Below are 22,374 nucleotides of genomic sequence, written 5' to 3' on the forward strand. Positions count from 1 at the left end.
TTTAGAGTCGAGTCTTCCACAAGCGATCCATGGATGTATCTCCCATTTATCGGGAGTGATAAATTCTCAATCCAATATATAACGACTCCGTAATTACTTCCTGTGATACCCAACATCTACTGTTCACACCCCAGAGTCATCTCTGTTAAGGATCGTGTTACACCAGAGTCAAAGCATCACATTCCGTAATCCAGAATACCAATTAATATTCCTTTGAGTCTGAGGATTAGTTATACCTATTAATACCAATGAGATGAACAGGTGACAATGATGAATCTACCCATCCTGTTATCTCAAATCGGATCCCCAATCCTAATGAACAACATTTCATCGGATCTATGTAACTGTCCAGATATCTGTATATATGAAGCTTGTGAGATCAGCTTTCTGTCGGACAGAAGACATTGTTACATACAAGTCTCAACAGTGATATGTCAATCCCAAACATATCACTTGACTTGGGGTGGTTTTAAGTTTATCAGTTTACTATAAAGTTTTGTCTCACTTCATGCTTGTATGAACACTTTATAATCACTTTAAATAAACTTACGGATTTCCTTTTATTAGACTTTATTTAGTGCTTAAAAGGGATTGCCTTTATATAGTTATAAAACTTATATCTCTTTAAACAAATGATATAAAGAACAATTCATTTACATTAAGTTTGTATCCTAGAACAATTGTCTATAGGACACTAAACCCCAACATACTCCCACTTGGACTAAAGCCAATTGTTTCTAAAACTTATCCCCAGTAGAAGTTAAATGACGATCATGTATTCTCTGGGTTAAAGGCTTTGTCAACGGATCTGCAATGTTGTCCTCTGTAGGTACTCTTTCTATTCTCACATATCCTCTAGCCACAATCTCTCTAATGATGTGGTATCGCTTAAGGTAATGCTTGGATGCATTATGAGACCGTGGTTCCTTTGCTTGCGCAATGGCTCCATTGTTATCACATTACAGTGTAATGGGATTGACAATGTCAGGCACCACACCTAGTTCTGTAATGAACTTTCTAATCCAAATCGCTTCATTTGCTGCTTCCGAAGCTGCGATATACTCTGACTCGGTCGTAGAGAAAGCTACGCTTCCCTGCTTGGAACTCTTCCAACTGACCGCGCCCCCATTCAAGATAAACAGGTATCCTGATTGGGATTTATAATCATTCTCATCTGTGAGATGACTTGCGTCTGAAAATCCTTCTATTTTCAGATCACCTTCTCCGTACACTAGGAACATATCTTTAGTTCTTCTCAAGTACTTAAGAATGTTCTTGACGGCAATCCAATGCTCGTCTCCCGGATTCCCTTGGTAACGACTCGTTACAGATAACGCGAACGCTACGTCAGGTCTAGTGCATAGCATAGCATACATAATCGAACCGATTGCGCTAGCGTACGGGACTACAGCCATGCGTCATTTATCATCATCGGTTTTAGGACATTGATGATTGTTTAACTTTACTCCATGTAACATGGGTAAGTTACCTCGTTTCGATTCAAGCATGATAAACCGATTTAGCACCTTTTCAATGTATGTAGCCTGTGAAAAACCAAGCAGTCTTCTCGATCTATCTCTATAGATCTTTATACCAAGTATATAAGCTGCTTCACCAAGGTCTTTCATTGAGAAGTTACCAGATAACCATACTTTCACTGACTGTAAGAGAGCAACGTCATTTCCCATTAATAATATATCGTCCACATATAGTATGAGAAATGCTATAGAGCTCCCACTTGCTTTCTTGTAAATGCAAGCTTCTTCGCAATTTTGTTCAAAACCAAATTGTTTTATGGTTTCATCAAAATGCTTATTCCAGCTTCTAGATGCTTGCTTGAGTCCATAAATGGATCTCTGAAGTTTGCAAACTTTATTTGCATCCTTCGATATGAAACCTTCAGGCTGCATCATATATACATCCTCAAGCAGGTTTCCGTTTAGGAAAGCTGTTTTCACATCCATTTGCCAAATCTCATAATCATGGTGAGCGGCAATTGCAAGCATGATTCTGATTGATTTGGACATAGCCACAGGAGAGAAAGTTTCGTCATAATCAATTCCTTGCTTCTGACGATATCCTTTCGCTACTAACCTAGCTTTGTAGATGCTAACCTTTCCATCCATGTCTGTCTTCTTTTTGAAGATCCACCTGCACCCAATGGGTATTATCCCTTCGGGTGGATCAACCAAAGTCCACACTTGGTTAGTATACATGGAATCCATTTCAGAATCCATGGCCTCAAGCCATGCTTTAGAATCTGGACTAGTAAGAGCCTCTTTGTAGTTTTCGGGTTCGTCGTCTAACACAGGAACCTCATTATCATCTCCCACTAGAAAACCATATCTACTTGGGAGTTCACGAACTCTTTGTGATCTACGAATAGGTGGCACTGGAGTCTCATCTAATGGGACGAACTCATTCGGGTACCTCAACCGCCTCTGTTGTTTCAGTCGGTGTTTCTTCTTCTTGAACTTCGTCAAGTTCAATCATGCTTCCCTTTTGTGTTTCTTCGAGAAAATCTTTCTCTAAGAAGGTTGCGTGCTTGGATACGATTACTTTCTGATCATCTGGATGATAGAAGTAATATCCCATAGTTTCCTTAGGGTATCCAATGAAGAAACATTTATCAGATTTCGAATCTAGTTTGTCGGACGCAATGCGTTTGACAAAGGCTGAACAACCCCATATTCTCATAAATGAAAACACGGGTTTCCTACCAACGAAGAAATTCATATGGTGTGGAACTAGCGGATTTAGTTGGTACTCGATTTAGGGTGAAGAGGGCAGTTTCTAAGGCATAGCCCCAGAACGTCTTTGGAAGTAAGGCCATACTCATCATGGATCGTACCATATCTAATATGGTACGGTTTCTCCTTTCGGACACACCATTGTGTTGTGGTGTATAGGGAGGTGTCCATTGTGAGCATATCCCACATTTAGTTAGATAATTCAGAAAATCATCTGAAAGATATTCGCCACCTCGATCAGATCGAAGCGTCTTTATTTTCTTTCCTAATTGATTTTCTACTTCATTCTTGAAGCATTTGAATTTCTCAAAAGCTTCTGACTTGTGCTTCATCAAGTAGATGTAACCATATCGGGTATGGTCATCTATGAAGCTTATGAAGAATCTGAATCCCCCTCTTGCTTGGACTGACATAGGACCACATACATCTGAATGAATGAGTCCTAGAGTGTCTGATACACGCTCACCTTTATTGCTAAAGGGTGTCTTTGTCATTTTACCTTTTAAACATGATTCGCATGTTTCCAATGATTCAGGATCGATTGGATCTATAAGCCCATCTGAATGTAGCTTTAGCATGCGTCTCTTGTTTATATGGCCTAAACGACAATGCCACAAGTAAGTTGAATTATCTAGCTTATGTCTTTTGGTATCAATTGCAAAAACAGGAATTTTGTCATCTAACACATAAATCCCATTTTGTGATATTCCTGAAAAATAAAAGATCGAATCTTTATAAAAATTGCAACTCTTGTCTTTTATTGAAATATGAAAAGCCGTCGTCAACAAGGCGGCTAATAGAAATAATATTTCTAGATATTCCTGGAATATCCTCAGGCTGCATCCGGTATCAAGTACCAAAAGATTCAGACTGTGAAATTTCAATATAAAACATACCAGATGTTGAAGTCCCAGCTTCTTCCCCTTTTGAGGAAGGCTAGGTACACCAACAGTTTCTTTTCCAATGCCCGTCTTTACCACAGAAGTGACACTCTCCTTTGGGCTTCTTCACTTCCTTTCCCTTAGCTTTGTAGGGCACGGCTTTCTTACCTTTCTTGGGATAATTAGGATTGGGATAGCTCCCTTTCCTTTTCTTTGATCCCTCAATGACAAGAGCCGGTATGGCTTTGTCTTTCTTCATATTGGGCTCAACTGACTTGAGCATATTTGCAAGCTCTTCAAGAGAGGTTTGCAAATCATTCATCTGATAGTTCATAATGAACTATGAATAACTTTTTAGGAGGGATTGAAGAATTAAGTCTATACTTAATTCGTTATCCATCGCAAATCCAATACTAGAAAGTTTGGTAATGTAGCCAATCATCTTGACACAATGTGTCATGACAGATGTGCCCTCTTGCATCCTACTACGATATAGCAACTTGGATATCTCGTAGCGTTCGCACCTGGTTTGTTTCCCAAACAATTCCTTTAGGTTCATGATGATGGAATAGGCATCCATTTCCTCATGTTGCCTTTGTAATTCCGATGTCATCGATGCAAGTATGATGCATCTGGCATGATCATCATCAGCCTTATGCTTCTGGTAAGCATCAATTTCCTCAATGGGAGCATCATCAGCAGGGAGAGGGGGTATCGATGTATCAAGTACATACCCTATTTTATCGAACTTCAAAACAATTTTGAGGTTATGAAACCAGTCGGTGAAGTTTGAACCATTCAATTTGTTATCGGTAAGAATGTTTTGCAGATTGGTTTTAGTCATGATTATAAGAGTGGGTTTAATTAAACCTTAGAGTGAGAAAGAGTAAACGTATGTCATTCATTTGCTTAAAGTATATCAATCTAAAATTATAGGCCTTTTAGTTTATTTTAGATTGGTCCCACTATTTTGCCAAATTAATAGCCCTCCATATTAATTCGAAGAATTTCACAAATCCTTTAGTGAGCTAGGATCCTAACTCCTGAGATTTCGCCTTGAGTTTACTCAACAAGCTAGTCTCATTCATTAGGTAGATTCATGTAATCAATCACATCTTTAATGTGATTCCTAGGTTATTGGGTTACTAACCACATTAGTAACTAATATGCTATTCATATTAATCCCAACCGTCTTGCCCATTAGTTTATGACAACATGAGTTTACTCATCCAATTATCATAATCTAATTTAAGTATTACCCCATATTCATGAAAAATGATTTTCGATAATTCAGGTGTTACCGAAAGGACCCCGAGCTTGAGTTTACTCAACAACCCAAAGGCCCTCAGCACTGCCGGCTGAATTATAATATTAGGGAGGGGCAACCGATTTTAATAACTTGTTTATTTACTTAACTTTTTTTTCATGAGGGATTTTATTTTAGGTCTCATAATCTAACTTAGTCTTGATTTGCTTTAGCATACATCAGACACATACATTCACATACATTGGCGTTATGGACATATCATCTAAATTATTCCGTCGAGCCAGAGACGGAATAAAAGGGAAAACCTATGGAAATACTAACTATTACATATTTCTCTTTAGGTCCTCCGTCTTCTCCATGGCGCCTTGAAATTACATATTAATTTCTATACTACTAAAGAAAACTTCAATTGAATTGAAGGGAATCAGATGAGAGGAGAAATTACAATAGATAGTAGAAAGGCAGGACTCGCAAGCCCTATTTCAAAAATACCAAAAGACTAAAGAGTGTCCAAATATGTCCATAACGCCAAACATGCATAACTATCTTATGTAATATTTATGTTAATCACATTAACATATCAAATTAACTTTCATCCAATTTTACTTCTAATAGTTTTCGTATCTTTTATATTAATTTTTAGATTAATATAACTATACAAAACTTTAATTATGCACGTCCCAATTATTTTGATTTTAATTCATTTAACATTTTGATTTACAAATTGGTAAAACAAACTTTTAAACGAATTTTTCATTCGATAATCAAAACAAAAAACTATCAATTTCTGAAACATATATATGTAAATATAAAAACGATTTTAAACATATATATATATATATCAGTTCTAAAACGGTTTTAAAATGATTTTCAGAAAATAGGAAAAACTACTATAGATTTCCGTTTTATCTTTAGAATTAATAAGACTGATTTTATCAATCTAACTATAAAACTAATAGATTTCGTTATCATGATTATCAACCAAAACAATTAGGAACATACGCATAATCTATTTTAATTAACAATTAATTAAAACTTATTTATCCTTAGAATTAATTAATCAAAACAATTTGTTAATTAATCCTAACTATAAATATTTATTCAATCGTATTGAAAAACTTCTAAATTTTCATATATGAAATAACGGATTTAACGATGGCTCTGATACCACTGTTGGAAATTAGGCTAAGGTATAGCAGCGGAAATATAAAAATTTTAACCTATTTCCATTTAACCACAAGATCCGTTAACCGTTATTTCATATAAAGAAGGATAAGAAGAAATACCTTTTAGAAGTTCTATCTACCGTTGCAAACGAAGTGCCCACAACTTCAAAAGAGATAGAAACTGTCTACCAATCTGCCCCTATCTGAAACAGACCTTCCAGACCTCCGAACGACAATACCTTCAGTGGAAACATGGAAGAATATGTCTAGAAGCTCCTGTCCAAAAATCGTGACGATCCGACGGTTCAATCTCTGGGAATCCGCGAAATCGTGAACTGACCTGATGTAGGAGTAGTAAAACGAATTTCTCCCTTTTGTTTGTTTTTCTTCTTCGAGTTCCCAAACACGAAATAAAACACGGGAAAATTAATTTAGAATCAACCGTTGAATAGCAACCAAAGTAGATTGCCTCTAATTAATCAACACAAGATCAAGGATAAAAGAAATAGATGAAAATCAATTGATCAAACGAAGCCGTAGAGAAATCTCGTCCTCGAACTAGGGGTGTCGAATTTTCTCTCTCTTGGACTAGGTGAATTTCGAAAATCACAAGTAGGGTATGGCTTGCTTGGATTTCGAAAATCTCAAGGGAAGGGGTATTTATAATCTCTTGTATCTAATCCCTAGTTAGATAGAATTAGGTTACTGAATAGGAATTCCATTCGGAATAGAATTCCTAATTATTATCTCACTATATATCTAATATATTAAGGATAATAATAATAACCTTATTGGATAATAATAGGAATATATTAATCTAATTAAAACTCCTAACTTAATTATCTCTTAATTAATTTAATTCATATTCCTAATCTAATTAGGATTAACAAAATCAAATTAATTATTCATGTATATCACTACATGAATTTCGACCCCCTTATGTCCATGGGCCTTATTGGGCTCAATTGGGCTTCTATCAATTAATTAACATCTATCTCTCTTTTAGGTTCCAAGTCTTATGTGTGATCCATTAGGTTCTTATTGCTTCTAGCCGTATGCAACGTTATTAAATTAATTTTCAAAGAATTATATTTAATCTTTGCATAACGGAATGATGTACAGAGTATGTGATTAGCAAGTCTGTAATCATTCCCCCAGAGCTATAAGAAGACAGGTTGATTCTGTCATTAACCTTTCCGTATTAGTTATAGTATAATTCGATCCTTTATCAACTACATCCTTGAACTGAATCTTATGACTATGGGTTAAGTGAAATTTGTATTTCTTACTCTTAAGCTATCACCTTGCAAGGATTTAGAGTCGAGTCTTCCACAAGCGATCCATGGATGTATCTCCCATTTATCGGGAGTGATAAATGCTCAATCCAATATATAACGACTCCGTAATTACTTCATGTGATACCCAACGTCTACTATTCACACCCCAAAGTCATGTCTGTTAAGGATCGTGTTACACCAGAGTCAAAGCATCACATTCCGTAATCCAGAATACCAATTAATATTCCTTTGAGTCTGAGGATTAGTTATACCTATTAATACCAATGAGATGAACAGGTGACAAGGATGAATCTACCCATCCTGTTATCTCAAATCGGATCCGCAATCCTAATGAACAACGTTTCATCGGATCTATGTAACTGTCCAGATATCTGTATATATGAAGCTTGTGAGATCAGCTTTCTGTCAGACAGAAGACATTGTTACATACAAGTCTCAACAGTGATATGTCAATCCCAAACATATCACTTGACTTGGGGTGGTTTTAAGTTTATCAGTTTACTATAAAGTTTTGTCTCACTTCATGCTTGTATGAACACTTTATAATCACTTTAAATAAACTTACGGATTTCCTTTTATTAGACTTTATTTAGTGCTTAAAAGGGATTGCCTTTATATAGTTATAAAACATATATCTCTACAATTTATTTACATTAAGTTTGTATCCTAGAACAATTGTCTATAGGACACTAAACCCCAACATAAAACTTCTTCCTTTGGTTAGTGGACAAGTTATGAGGTTTAAGTGAACTAGCAAGGAAATTTGCAATATCAGCAAACCATGGAACAGGCTGTATAGTATACAGACGCTCATCTGGAAAGATTTCGACAATTTCTGAATGTTCCTTGCTGCTCGGATGAGAAATTCTGGACAAATGATTAGCGGCTACATTTTCGGTTCCCTTCTTATCTTTTATCTCGAGATCAAACTCTTGAAGTATGAGTAACCACCGTATCAGCCTTGGCTTTGCATCTTTCTTTGCAAACAGGTAGCGTAACGCAACATGGTCTGTGTAGACAATGACTTTTGACAAAACCAAGTAGGGACGGAATTTGTCAAAAGCATATACTACTGCGAGAAGCTCCTTCTCTGTAGTGGTGTAGTTCTGTTGAGTCTCGGTTAATGTTTTGCTTGCATAATAGATGGGCCGGAATTTCTTCTCAATCCTTTGCCCAAGAACAGTGCCCACACAAGTATCGCTAGCATCACACATAATCTCAAACGGCTGTTCCCAATTAGGTCCTGCCAGTATAGGTGAGTTGATCAGCTTGCCTTTTAAAAGTTCAAATGCCTCTAAACAACCTGTATCAAATGAGAATTCCGCATTTTTATGTAGCAAGGCAGACAAAGGCAACGCGGTCTTTGAGAAATCTTTGATAAACCTCCGGTAGAACCCTGCGTGCCCGAGGAAACTTCTCACATCCTTGACATTAGTTGGCACATCAAGTTTCTCTATCACCTCCACCTTGGCTTTGTCCACTTCCATCCCCTTTTCAGAGATTTGATGCCCAAGAACGATTCCACCAGTAACCATGAAGTGGCATTTCTCCCAATTTAAGACTAAGTGGGTCTCCTTACATCGCACTAGCACACCCTCAAGGTTGTTTAGATAGTTCCCAAAGGAGTTTCCATAGACAGAGAAATTGTCCATGAAGATCTCCACAGTCCGTTCCACCATATCATGAAATATAGACATCTTGCATCTTTGAAACGTAGCTGGGGCATTGCATAATCCAAATGGCATGCGCCTGTAGGCATATGTCCCATAAAGGCATGTGAAAGTTGTCTTCTCTTGATCTTCACTGTGGATTGCAATCTGATTGTACCCCGAGTATCCGTCAAGGAAATAATAAAATGCATACCCTGCTAAACGTTCTAGCATCTGATCAATGAAGGGCAAAGGGAAATGATCCTTCCTTGTGGCCTCGTTGAGCTTCTGGTAGTCCACACAAACACGCCATCCTATTATGGTTCTCGTGGGGACCAACTCATTTTTCTCATTGAGAACCACTGTGGTTCCTCCTTTCTTTGGCACAACATGAACAGGGCTCGTCCATACACTATCGAAAATGGGGTAGATGATTCCAGCATCCAGCAGCTTGATCACCTCTTTTCGCACAACCTCCTTCATGTGGGGGTTCAGTCTGCACTGTGGCTAGATAGACGGCTTGTGATCCTTCTCCATCAGAATTCTATGAATGCAGATTGTTGGGATAATACCCTTGATATCATCAATTTTCCATGCAATCGCATCCTTGTTCCTTCGCAGTACCTCCATGAGTTGAGCTTTCTGATCAGGGGTTAGCTTTGAAGATATAATCACCGGGCTTTCGCTAGGTGGTTCCAGAAATGCATACTCAAGGTGTGATGGTAAAGGTTTTAGTTCGGGTTTAGTCAATGGCACAGTGGGTATTTCAGGTGGTTCTTGATGAGTGGGAACAGTAGGATCTAGAAGAGGTGTAGGCAAGTTGGTCTCAATGGAACATCCTGTTCCTTCACATAAATTCACTTCTTCTCCCAAGAGAGCCTCCAGAGTGTCCTGTCCCTGTTCCTGCAAAGTGGAAAGACTTTGGAAATCATCTAAGAAACAGCATGTGTCATCACTAGTGTTAGCTCGTCTCATAGCCTCATTCATTTTGAAAATGATTTCCTCCCCATTAATTCTTAAAAATAGTTGTCCCTCTCCCACATCTATCAATGCTTTTCCCGTTGTTAAGAACGGTCTACCCAAGATAATAGGAACATGCAGGTCCTCATCAATATCCATTATAATGAAATCAACCGGCAATATCAATTTTCCTACTTTGACCAAGACATCTTCCACTACTCCCCTAGGGTAACATACCGACCGGTCAGCCAACTGAATGGACATTCTGGTTGGTTGTGGTTCTCCTAGTCCTAGCTTAGCATACACAGAATATGGCATAAGGTTTATGCTAGCTCCTAGGTCACATAGTGCATTTTCAATATTTAACTTGCCAATTGAACAGAGAATAGAAAAACTCCATGGATCCTTCAGCTTTTTCGGAAGCTGCTGCTTGTTCTGGAGTATTGAAGAACAGTCCCGGTTTAGTTGGATCATCGAGATGTTTTCCAGCTTTTTCTTGTTTGACAAGATATCTTTTAAGAATTTTGCATATGTCGGCATCTGGGCAAGTGCTTCCACAAAGGGAATGTTGATATGCAACTTCCTCAAGGTGTCTAGCACCTTAGAATTTTGCTCTTCAAGCTTCTTGTTTATCAACCTCGTCGGATAAGGTACAGGTGGAACATAGGGTGGAGGTGGTTTGTACCTCTTTCCTTGTTCCTCCTGGTCTTGATCAATGGTTAATTCTACCCCGATGGGTTCTTCTTGACTAGGAACAGTTTGTTTCTTCTGACCTTCAGCATTTTGAGAGGTGCCTGCACACTGAGCATTTTCATCAGTAGAAAAAGTTGGTTGAGTTTGCTTACCAGATCTCAGAGTGATTGCCATGACGTCTCCTTTGGGGTTTGGTTCAGTGTTATTTGGCATTATCCCTTTTCCTTTTGACGTAGATGCAGCGAGTTGATGGACCTGTGTCTCCAGATTTTTAATTGAAGCTTGTGTCTGCTTCATGAATTGCATCATCATGGTCTTCATGTCTGGTTCTATATCTTCCTTTGGTGGAACAGGTTGTTTGTAGTGTTGTTGAGGTTGCCTCTGATACTGTCCTCCTTGTTGCTGCTTGTTAAGCCCAAAATATACCTAAAATATCATCAATAATTACATCAATATTGCTACAAATTTATGCTATTTATACCTATTTAGAATACTTTTACTCTCGAATATGTTTCTTTCATACAAGGTATATAAATATTTGGTAAAATCCAAAAAGGAGTAAAAAGAGCTCAAAATAGAAGAAAATCCCTACAAAAGGAGTCGAAGACGACGAAAATTAATAACGCCAAGTCGAGGACACGAACGAGAGCGAAGAAGTGAAAAATGCTCCGTGCCGCGACCGCGGTCCCCAAATTCACGGTCGCGACACGCGTCCCTCAGCCTCTCCTTCCCTTCGTCTGAAGTACAATTGATGCTCCCCCATTCTCGGTAGAGAATTTAATATTCTCGGTACAAGCATGAGATTTTAGAAGCCTAGTTACACACTTTCGTTTTCGACGAAACGCGATCGTTCGGGTGGATGAAGACGTCCTTTCGCAGCGGACACGATCCTTCACAACAGACACGACACTTCAATCAAGACTCTTCAACATCTATAAATAAAGAGTTGATGGAGAGTTGAAAAATAATGATATATGTGTAGAAGAAAGAGATTAGTGTAGAATTTATGCAGAAATTCCGAATCAAGTGATTCAGAAGTTAGATTTCGATTCTATTCAAAAGCAATATGATGTACACACATTGTTTACAAAATAATAACAAATTCAGTAACGTTTAGACATTGTTCCAGTTTAGTTTACATTTTGGTAGTGGACCGACCCAGTCTCTATTACGAAGATTCAGCGAGAAGATTGAGTAGAGGATTCGCCCCTGAGCCTGACAAACTCTAACGAAACCCAAGGAAAGGATTGACAACCCGTTCACTTGCACGCCATCGAAGAATTCAATGCTCCATGTTCTCTGTAAACTTGTATCAATTTATATTTCATCTAATAAAGTCTGTTCTATTCGATAGATCTTTATGCAGCACTTATGGTAACCAATCCACTAAAGTGACTGCTGGTGTTTTCATTAAAACGTATTTAATCCAAAATCTTTACAAGGAAACTTTGTTGAACACTTAGGCAAATTATTATCTCGAAAGAGTTTTAGTTTGATTAAGGGCAATTTATCCCAAAAGGGTTTTGTCGCGTTCAAAGCCAATTAATTAGAGGTTCCGTCATTTATTTCATCTTTATAATTCGTACAAAGTTTAAAGTTGTTTTCTTTGCTTAATGCAAACAAATATACTTGTTTACTTTTCTAAAGTACTAAAACGTTCCTGTTTTGCAAATTCATTCTTAAATCAGATACTTTCTAACATCTTCACATTCTAATCTAATTCTTATTCTAGCAATTTCAAAACCAAAACCGATTAAACGATTTTTCCATATTATAAACCTAAAAGTAAATTTAACCGATTATAAATAAGTTTTGTTCGAAAAACGTTCCCTGTGGGATCGATATCTTTTATTACTACAAGCGTATACCGTGCACTTGCGGAAATCGCTCAACAAGTTTTTGGCGCCGTTGCCGGGGAACGCCAAAATTTTTTGACAAAATTTTAAATTTTTCGTGTTTTAGTACGAATCTAGGTTTATTCATACTTATTCAAACTTTCACATTTTATTTATTTTTAATTATTAACATATTTATTTTTCAAATTCTGTTTTGTAGGTAGTTTCTGTTCGTGCGAAATTTCAAGTTCATGCGCAGTTCTCGAAGTTCGGGCACGTCACCAGATCCTATTGACCCAGAAATTGAAAGAACTCTTAAAAAGAATAAGAAAGAAAAGAAAAACAAAAACAAAACCCCAATAAAAACTAAAATTACCGAGCCAGAAGTTATGGCCACACTTATGGATTACGCTAGGCCAGGAGTGGCCAGTGTAACAAACAGTATAGTTAGACCCCAAATTAATGCAAACCAATTTGAAATTAAGCATGCGTTGCTTAATATGCTGCAAAATAACGTAACGTTTTACGGGTTACCTAACGAAAATCCTAATACCCATTTGACAAATTTCATAGAAATTTGTGACACTTTTAAAATACCAAATGTGACTGCAGAAGCAATCAATCTTCGCCTTTTTCCTTTTACTTTGAAGGATCGAGTCAAAGAGTGGTTAACTTCTATGTCAGCCGCAACATTTGAGACTTGGGAGCAATTAGCCCAAGCATTTTTATCAAAAAAATTTCCTTTAGTAAAAACCGCAAGAGTCATTAAAGAGTTAACGTCTTTTTCTCAAAATGATAGTGAAACTCTTTATGAGGCTTGGGAACGTTTTAAAGAACTTCAATGTTTATGCCCACACCACCAATTGCCCGCTGAACTTTTAATGCAAACATTTTATAATGGACTAAATCCTACAACTAGAGGTTCATTGGACGCTATGTCTGGAGGGTTATTCATGGAGAAAACATCTGTCCAAACAAGAGAACTTTTGGAGGAAATGGCAATCAACAGCAGTACGTGGCCCGCGGAACATGGACACGTACCATCGGCGAAACCATCATCCTCAACTACATCATCAGTTAAAGGTATAATGAATCTTGATCCTGTAGCGATGTTGCAAGCCCAATTTTCTACCTTGTCGCACAAAATTGATAGGTTTATGGCACCGAGTGATCCTAATGGTCAACCAATCCAAACGGATGTGGATTACGAAGGTATGAGTGAAATTGAACAGGTAAATTTTGTCCAAGGGCAAAACCAAAATAATAATCCTTATTCCAACACATATAATCCTGGATGGAGAAATCATCCTAACTTTAACTGGAGAGATAATAATAATGTTAATACTAATCAAAATCGTACTACTAATTATCAAAATCAATCAAGAGATTCGATTAGCACTTTATCTTCTAAAATCGACAAATTCATTGATGCTATGAGCAGAAAAATAAGTAATCACGACGATGGTTTTAAACGGATCGAGAATAAATTCGATCAGCTTATTAAAAACCAATCATCTAGCATCCATAATTTGGAGATTCAAATTGGACAACTCGCTAAATCAATTCCATCCCGCAAAGAGGGAAGTCTTCCAAGCCATACGGAAGAAAATCTGAAAGAGCATGTTAAGGCTATCACTCTTCGTTCAGGGGAAAACTACTTAGGCCCGGAAATGCCCGGAAATTCGACTTTACCTGGAACTGATTTACCAAAGTCCAAAGAGGATACATTAAAACAAAAAGATGCACCAATTGACTCTAGTACAAAAACTTTTGTACCCAAACCACCTTTTCCACACAAAGTCTGCAACAAGGACTATGACAAACAACTTTTAACATTTTTAGACAAACTTAAAAATTTGCATATTAATTTGACGTTTATGGATGCAATTACGCAAATTCCCAATTATGGTAAATTCCTCAAAGATTTAATTTCAAAGAAAATCAGTTGGTAAGGAATTTCATCCATTTCACTAACTGAAGATTGTAGTTCGATTGTGTCAAGCAATTTGCCCACAAAACTCAAAGATCCTGGATGTTTTACCATTCCATGTAAATTGGGCGATATAGAATTCCCAAGTTGTCTTTGTGATTTAGGAGCAAGCATTAACTTGATGCCATTATCTATTTTTAATAAGTTAGGCTTAGAAGAAGACATCAAACGTACCAATATGGTTTTACAATTAGCGGATCAAACCACTAAAAGACCATACGGTACAATTGAGGATATTTTAGTTAAAGTTGACAAATTTATTTTTCCTACCGATTTCGTTATTTTAGATTTTGATTATGATGTAAATTGTCCGCTAATCTTTGGTAGACCGTTCATGAACACGGGACGTGCTCTAGTTGATGTGTCGGAAGGGAAAGTAGTTTTACGAATAGGAGATGATATGAACCAAGCGATGAAATATCCTATGGAAGATTTCGTTTGTATGAAACTTGATTTAATTGAAGAATGTGTAAATGACATTGTTCAAAAAGAAGAAATAATAGAACCTATAATGAGTGAGGAACTAGAAGATAAGGACCCAGAACCTTTGATTCGAGAAGATGGACCAGTTCCACCTTCAATTATAGTTCCACCCAAATTAGAACTTAAAGAATTACCAAGTCATTTGAGGTACGCTTTCTTAGGCGAAGGCGATTCTCTACCTATTATTATCTCTAACAAATTAACACAAGTCCAAGAAGAGAAATTGAAAGAAGTTGTTAGAAATAGGATAGGAAGTATGGGTTGGCAAATTTCAGACTTAAAAGGTATTAATCCAAGTATTGTAATGCATAGAATTCATTTAGAAGAAGATAAGCCACCTAAAGCGGATAGGCAAAGATGCCTAAATCCGAACATAAAAGAAGTAGTAAAAAATGAGATTACTAAACTTCTGGACAATGGAATTATTTACCCTATCTCGGATAGTGAATGGGTTAGTCCAATCCATTGTGTACCTAAAAAGGGAGGCATAACAGTTGTAAGGAATGAAGAAGGTGAATTAATACCTACGCGAACCACCACTGGTTGGAGGGTTTGTATAGATTATAGAAATTTAAATAAAGCAACTAGGAAAGATCATTTTCCTCTTCCTTTCATTGATCAAATGATCGAAAGGATAGTTGGTCATGCTTTCTACTGTTTTCTTGATGGTTACTCCGGATTCTTTCAAATATACATTTACCCGGATGACCAAGATAAAACAACCTTCACATGTCCTTACGGAACATTTGCATATAGAAGAATGCCCTTTGGTCTATGTAACGCACCTGCAACATTTCAACGTTGTATGACTGCGATTTTTAATGATTTCATTGAAGATATCATGGAAGTTTTTATGGATGATTTTTCAGTTTATGAAGATTCTTTTGATTCGTGCCTAGAAAATTTGGATAAAGTTTTGTCTAGGTGTGAAGAAACAAATTTGGTATTAAACTGGGAAAAATGGCATTTCATGGTTGACGAAGGAATTGTTTTAGGTCACAAAATATCTGAAAAATGATTAGAAGTAGATAGAGCAAAAACCTCAGTAATAGAGAAATTACCCCCTCCAACTACTATTAAGGGAGTAAGATCATTCTTAGGACATGCTGGTTTTTACAGAAGATTTATTAAAAAAATTTCTGTAATTTCCAAACCACTTACTAATTTACTCATGAAAGATTACACCTTTGATTTTAATGAAGATTGCGTTAAAGCTTTCGAAACCTTAAAAACAGCTTTAGTCAGTGCACCTATTATTGCTAAACCCGATTGGGATCTACCATTTGAAATTATGTGTGATGCAAGTGATTTAGCTGTCGGATGTGTTTTAGGTCAAAGGAAAGATAAGAAACTTCATGTCATTTATTATGCAAGTCACACACTGTCTGGTGCACAATTAAACTACACCACAACAGAAAAAGAAATGTTAGCCGTAGTTTTTGCATGTGACAAGTTTAGGTCATATTTATTAGGTTCAAAAGTTATTATTTATACTGATCATGCTGCATTAAGATATCTATTTGCTAAAAAGGATGCAAAACCACGTCTAATTAGATGGGTTTTATTGTTGCAAGAATTTGATATAGAAATCAAAGACAAAAAGGGAGTTGAAAACCTTGTCGCCGATCATCTATCGAGACTTGAAGATGAAAACGGTCCTATAGGTGAAACTACCGGTATACGAGATGATTTCCCTGATGAACACCTCTATCAAATAAAAAGTGTCATGTCACCATGGTATGCAGATATTGCTAATTATCTTGCAGCCAATATTGTTCCGGAAGGATTAGATTTCCAACAAAAGAAGAAATTTTTCTTCGATATTAAACAATATTTTTGGGAAGATCCCTTTTTGTTCAAGACTTGTGGTGACGGGATAATTAGGAGATGCATTGGTGAAAATGAATACGAATCCATAATGTCGGAATGCCATTCTAGCTCTTATGGAGGACATAATGGAGTTAACAAGACAGCTGCTAGAATATTTGAAAGCGGTTTCTTTTGGCCTACGATGTTTAAGGATGTCCGTTCATTTATTACTCGTTGTGATAAGTGCCAAAGAACAGGAAATCTAGGAAGGAAAGATGAGATGCCCCTCACAACCATATTAGAAGTTGAAGTCTTCGATATGTGGGGAATAGATTTCATGGGACCTTTTCCCCCTTCCAATGGTAAAACTTACATATTAGTTGCCGTCGATTATGTTTCAAAGTGGGTTGAAGCAATTGCAACCCCGACGAACGATTCTAAAGTTGTCGTTAATTTTCTTGATGATATATTCTGTAGATTTGGTTGTCCAAGAGTTATCGTTAGTGATGGCGGTACTCATTTTATAAACAAGAGTTTTGAAATGCTTATGAAAAAATATGGAGTACGCCACCGCGTATCAACACCGTACCATCCTCAGTCAAATGGTCAGGCGGAGATATCAAATAGAGAACTCAAATGGATTCTCGAGAAAAAAGTTTCATCTTCTAGAAAAGATTGGTCTTCTAAACTCAATAATGCGCTATGGGCATACCGTACTGCATTTAAAACGCCAATAGGAATGACTCCGTACCGTTTAGTATATGGGAAGGCATGTCATTTGCCAGTCGAATTAGAACATAAAGCCTATTGGGCTATTAGAGAACTAAACTTTGATTTACGACAAGCATGTAAGAAACGTTTGCTCAATTTGAATGAGTTAGATGAGTTACGTCATCTATCTTACGAAAATGCAAAGATTTATAAAGAAAAAGTGAAAAAATGGCACGATGCCAAAATTAAAGTCAAACACTTTAATGTTGGGGATAAAGTGCTGTTATTTAATTCACGACTTCGGTTATTTCCTGAAAAACTTAAGTCCAGATGGTTAGGACCATATTTAGTCGTCAAAACATACGATTATGGTTCTTTAGAACTGGAAGGTCCTACCGGAGTTCGATTCAAAGTTAATGGTAATCGGTGTAAAATCTATTACGAAAATATTTCACAAATAGAAATTCCGTTCGTAACAAGATTATCTGACGTATAAATTACTCAGTTTATTTTGTTTTATTGTTTTTTATATTTTTGTTCATTTATTTTATTTAATTTTATTTTAATTTTATTTTATTTTATTTTTCCAAAATGCCTTTTTTATGATTAGATGACTTTATGTTATGATTTAAATACATAAAATATTTTTATTTCATGATTTTAGATTTAATTTGTAGGAAATTAAGATGAATTTGGAGTTTCAGGCAATTCTCTGCCGAGAATTTAGAATTCCCTGCCGAGAATCTTTCTTTTTAGAACAGTCCAAATAGGTTAGGATTTCTCTGTTCATACCGAGAATTTTAAATTCTCTACCGTGAATCGGGAGGTAGCTTAGACGCCTGATTTTCGCAAGGAAATCAGCGTGTCGCGACCGCGGCTTTGCCATTCGCGGTCGCGACACGCGTGTTTCCTGCACTATCAGGTCTGAAACACTCTAACCTTTCGACGAACCTCTTGGCAAATGAAACATTAAGTTTCTTCATTCCCGAAAGGTGCAATTTATACCTTTTCATAATAAAACGATACCTCTTTTCATCTTAAACTCTTATAAATTAATCCTAGAGGATTAAAGTTCTGTTACAATTCTTTTCATCTTTGTCAGAACTCTGATTTTCTTCGCAAACACCGTTCTTTGCTAAAGTAACACAAACTTTGCACCATGCCTACCAAGAACAAACCATCTAGGCACAATGCTGCCTCAATCAACAAACGCCCAGACTTATCCAAGCGATATGGGGCGCCTTTTCCTATCTTCAGTCACGATGAAGGTAGGCGTTATTGGAATCACCGTTACAAATTCTTCACCGGAATGTTGTATATGGATGAATTTCTTAATAGCCAATTAGGCATTTCTGATGACATGAGCCGCTATATGGAGCGCCTATGGTGGACAAAATTCGTCCAAATGCGATTTCCAATAATAGGCGACTGGATACTCGAATTTTTTGTACCGTGCGTTTTACTAATAAACGACGAGTACGTCTCAGTTTTCGTCGAGAAGGCGAAATCTTCACTTTCGGCTATCCCGAGTTGCATGCTTGGTTTGGTTTTCCCCCGAGGGATACAATCAAACGTCATCCTGGACGAGACATGACATCCTCAGAAATTTGGAGAATGCTCACTGGATTCTGGCGATTCAATTCAAAACTCGCCTATAATCACTCTTTTCGCTCCAACTCCATGCTATATTTACACAAATTCCTGTGTCACAGTTTATTCGGTCGCACATTCAGTAGTGTGGTCCGTGACACAGATTTGTATGTTCTTGGAGATATATTCCAGGGAAATGCAGTGGATTCTTCCAAAATTCTGATGGAAGGTCTTGTTGCCGCTTCTCGATCCAAAGTTAAGAAGATTGGGTTCGGCAATATAATCTGTGGAATAATTCTCGGTTCAAAGGGTACCATTGATGTTCCCTGGAGTGATGATGAATTCTTCCCGACAATTGACTATGAATTTCTCGAGCACGAAGGACTTGTAAAACGTGTCTTTCGAGCAGGGCCTCAATTTCTGTCTGCACCGGAACGTGAAACTTTCGTGCAGTTTCAAATTGATCGTATTAAGGCTAGAAATATCCCGTTAGATAAGGATGAATATGTAGAATAGTTTATGTTTTTCATTTTATTTTTGTATATGTTTTGTTTTGTATTAATTATTAGTTTGTTTTCATTACTTGTACATATGTTAAAATAATAAAGATCTTATTTCATTCAATTCTTAATTTTTATCCATTTGATCCATTATCTATACTTAGCATATTTCATATGGGTCGATTCTAACTATTCTTACTCAAATTAAGATAAAAAGGATTCACATGAACTAATATGGTTTTCTATTTTTCCACACATATATCCACATTTAATTCTATTTATAACTCAATTTCTTTTTAATACATTAGGTTTTCATTTAATCAATTCAATTCATGCATTAAATATGTATTAACATGCACTTATTATGCATTTAATATGGTTCTCTTAACTTATATGCATAAATGAACATTTAAGTTTCATTATACTTTATTAAGTTTAAACCTTTGGTTTTCCTTTGAATTAATGACATTTATTTAAGTTTTAAGTGCAGGAACACTTAATATTAAGTTCAGGAACCATTTCCTCAACAAAATTACACAATCCATGTCAAAAGGCACCAAAATAGGCCATTTTTACCAATTCTCTACCGAGAATTTATTAATTCTCGGTATGAGCAACAACTTTGGCAAAATTTCAGGGCAAAAATTGCCTGAAGTTCGCGTGCCGCGGCCGCGGCTTTGCCATTCGCGGTCGCGACACGCGTATAATTTGCCCTTTTCAATCCGATTTTGCCACCCAATTTTGCCTATTCCTATTCCTATTCCTATTCTACCTATTCACCTACCTATACAACCCTATATAAACCTACCTCTTACATAAACCTCACATCACCTCTATTTTTACCCAATCCCTTACTCCAAACTCTTCCCCAAAAATCTACTTTTACTCTTCCCAATTTATTTCCTTCAATATCTATCCTCTTTTCTATTCAATCAATTCCAAATTCAACACCACCAAACTCATCTTCAAGCTTTACTTTTTCTCTCAATTCCTTTTTCTTCTTCTTCTTCTTCTCAAACCCTAAAAACACAAAACACCATCACCATGGTTAGGACTAAGCGTGTTGGTAACAAGCCCGCCGTTACGGAAGCTAATCGCCTTCGGGTTAAATGTGGAGCTTATTTCGACATCTATTCGGAGGAGGAAGCCGCTCGTTTCAAACATTTTTCTCAAGCCGACCGCCAATTTGTTGATATGCACTTCTTAGACTTCCATTCGGTAAGAGCATTAAATTTCTCTACTCGAATTGATGCCTATATTGAAGCTTTGGGTTGGCAAGAATTCGTTAATATGCGTTTCCCGCGTATTAATGAATATGTAGTGGAATTTTTGGTCACTTTGACCATGAACAAGAAGAAAACATCAATCTCTTGTAGGAATAATGGAACTATGAAGCAATGGGCAATATGTTTGGTTTCCCTACTTCTGATTTTTATGATAAGCCTAAGGATTTTGATAATGATGCGGTTTGGCAAACTCTTTCGGACCAAGACTATTTTAATTCGAAAAACACTTCAAGCAAGTTGATTAAGGTTTTATGGTGTGTTCTTCTTTCATAAGTATTTGAGTTTCTCCTTGTTTGGTCGTGTTGAGAGTTCTAAGGTTCAGGTTCGGAATTTGTATGTTTTGGATAGTTTGCTTAAAGGTTTGCGGATTGATAGCATTGGTATTTTATTTGATAATTTGTTCCGTGCTTCGAGGGCTACTACCATTCAGATCCCTCTTTGTAATTTTATCACCGCTATTGTGTTGGGAGCACGGGGGGAATTGGCCGATTATGACATGTCCACCTACCGTGGGTATGTTCCGCTTTTGGACATCTCGGCTCTTGAGCAAGCTCATTTATTGCTTCCACAAGGACCTCCCGTCTTTATTTCCTATGCTACCCGAATTGCCCATCTTCATGGCGCTATGGGTGGTGGCGCTTCAAGTTCTCAATTTGTAGGTACCGAAGGCGGCGGAGAGGCGGTAGGCGAGGAGGATGAACCACCGGCTCAAGCACAACCCCAAGCACCTCAAGCGGAGGATGATCCGGTAGATTTGCGGAGGATTTTGGACCAAATCAATTCCAACAATCGTCAAATGAATTTAAGAATTGATGATTTGGTAGAAAACAATATGGTGATGAATGACAACCTCAACCTTTTGAGGCGTGAACATCGATCGACTCGGCATCGGATGCTTTCCTTTTTCCGACGCCGCAATGTGGAGACGTCACATACACCTCCCGATTCCCCACCTCAAGCTTAGGTTGTTTTCTTTAATTTTATTATCTTGTTATAATTTGGTACAATTTTCATTTTCATATGTTTGGTACAATTTTCAATTTTTAATTTTATGTTGCATGTTTCATTTGCACCATTCCTATCTTTATTTCGTATGCTTAATTTTTGTGCTTTTATTCTTGATATCTCGCTTTTGCACCAATGAGGACATGGTCAAATTTAAGTGTGGGAGGAGATGTACATCATTTTCATTTTTCTAGCACAAATAACAAATGCAACGAATCATTTATAACAAATGCAACGTATTTTGCAACATAAACTTGTTTAAAACGCTATTTTTATTAACTTTACATTTTCATATATTTTTTAAAATTAATCATAAGTTAATATGATTATTTTTAGGTTATCATTATCGTTAGAAATAATATTTCTATACGGGTAATATTTTTCAAATTTTTCACAAATCTCCGATACGATTTTAAGCAAAATTGTCTCGAGTGAATGTATTTAAATAAAAAATTCTTTATTCAATCTCTGTTTTATATCATGAAATCATGATACAATAAA

At 36.8% G+C, this 22,374-nt stretch overlaps 1 non-coding gene across 1 annotated transcript; it reads right to left on the bottom strand.

Annotated features, from left to right (window-relative positions):
• Positions 1-13,257: 13,257 nt before the first annotated feature.
• LOC136228123 (small nucleolar RNA R71) lies at positions 13,258-13,364 on the bottom strand. Its single transcript, XR_010688457.1, has one exon. It is a non-coding gene; the product is annotated as a small nucleolar RNA R71 (small nucleolar RNA).
• Positions 13,365-22,374: the final 9,010 nt, after the last annotated feature.

Source organism: Euphorbia lathyris, chromosome 4 (genome assembly GCF_963576675.1).
Source record: "Euphorbia lathyris chromosome 4, ddEupLath1.1, whole genome shotgun sequence".
In the NCBI taxonomy this organism is placed as follows: Eukaryota; Viridiplantae; Streptophyta; class Magnoliopsida; order Malpighiales; family Euphorbiaceae; genus Euphorbia; species Euphorbia lathyris.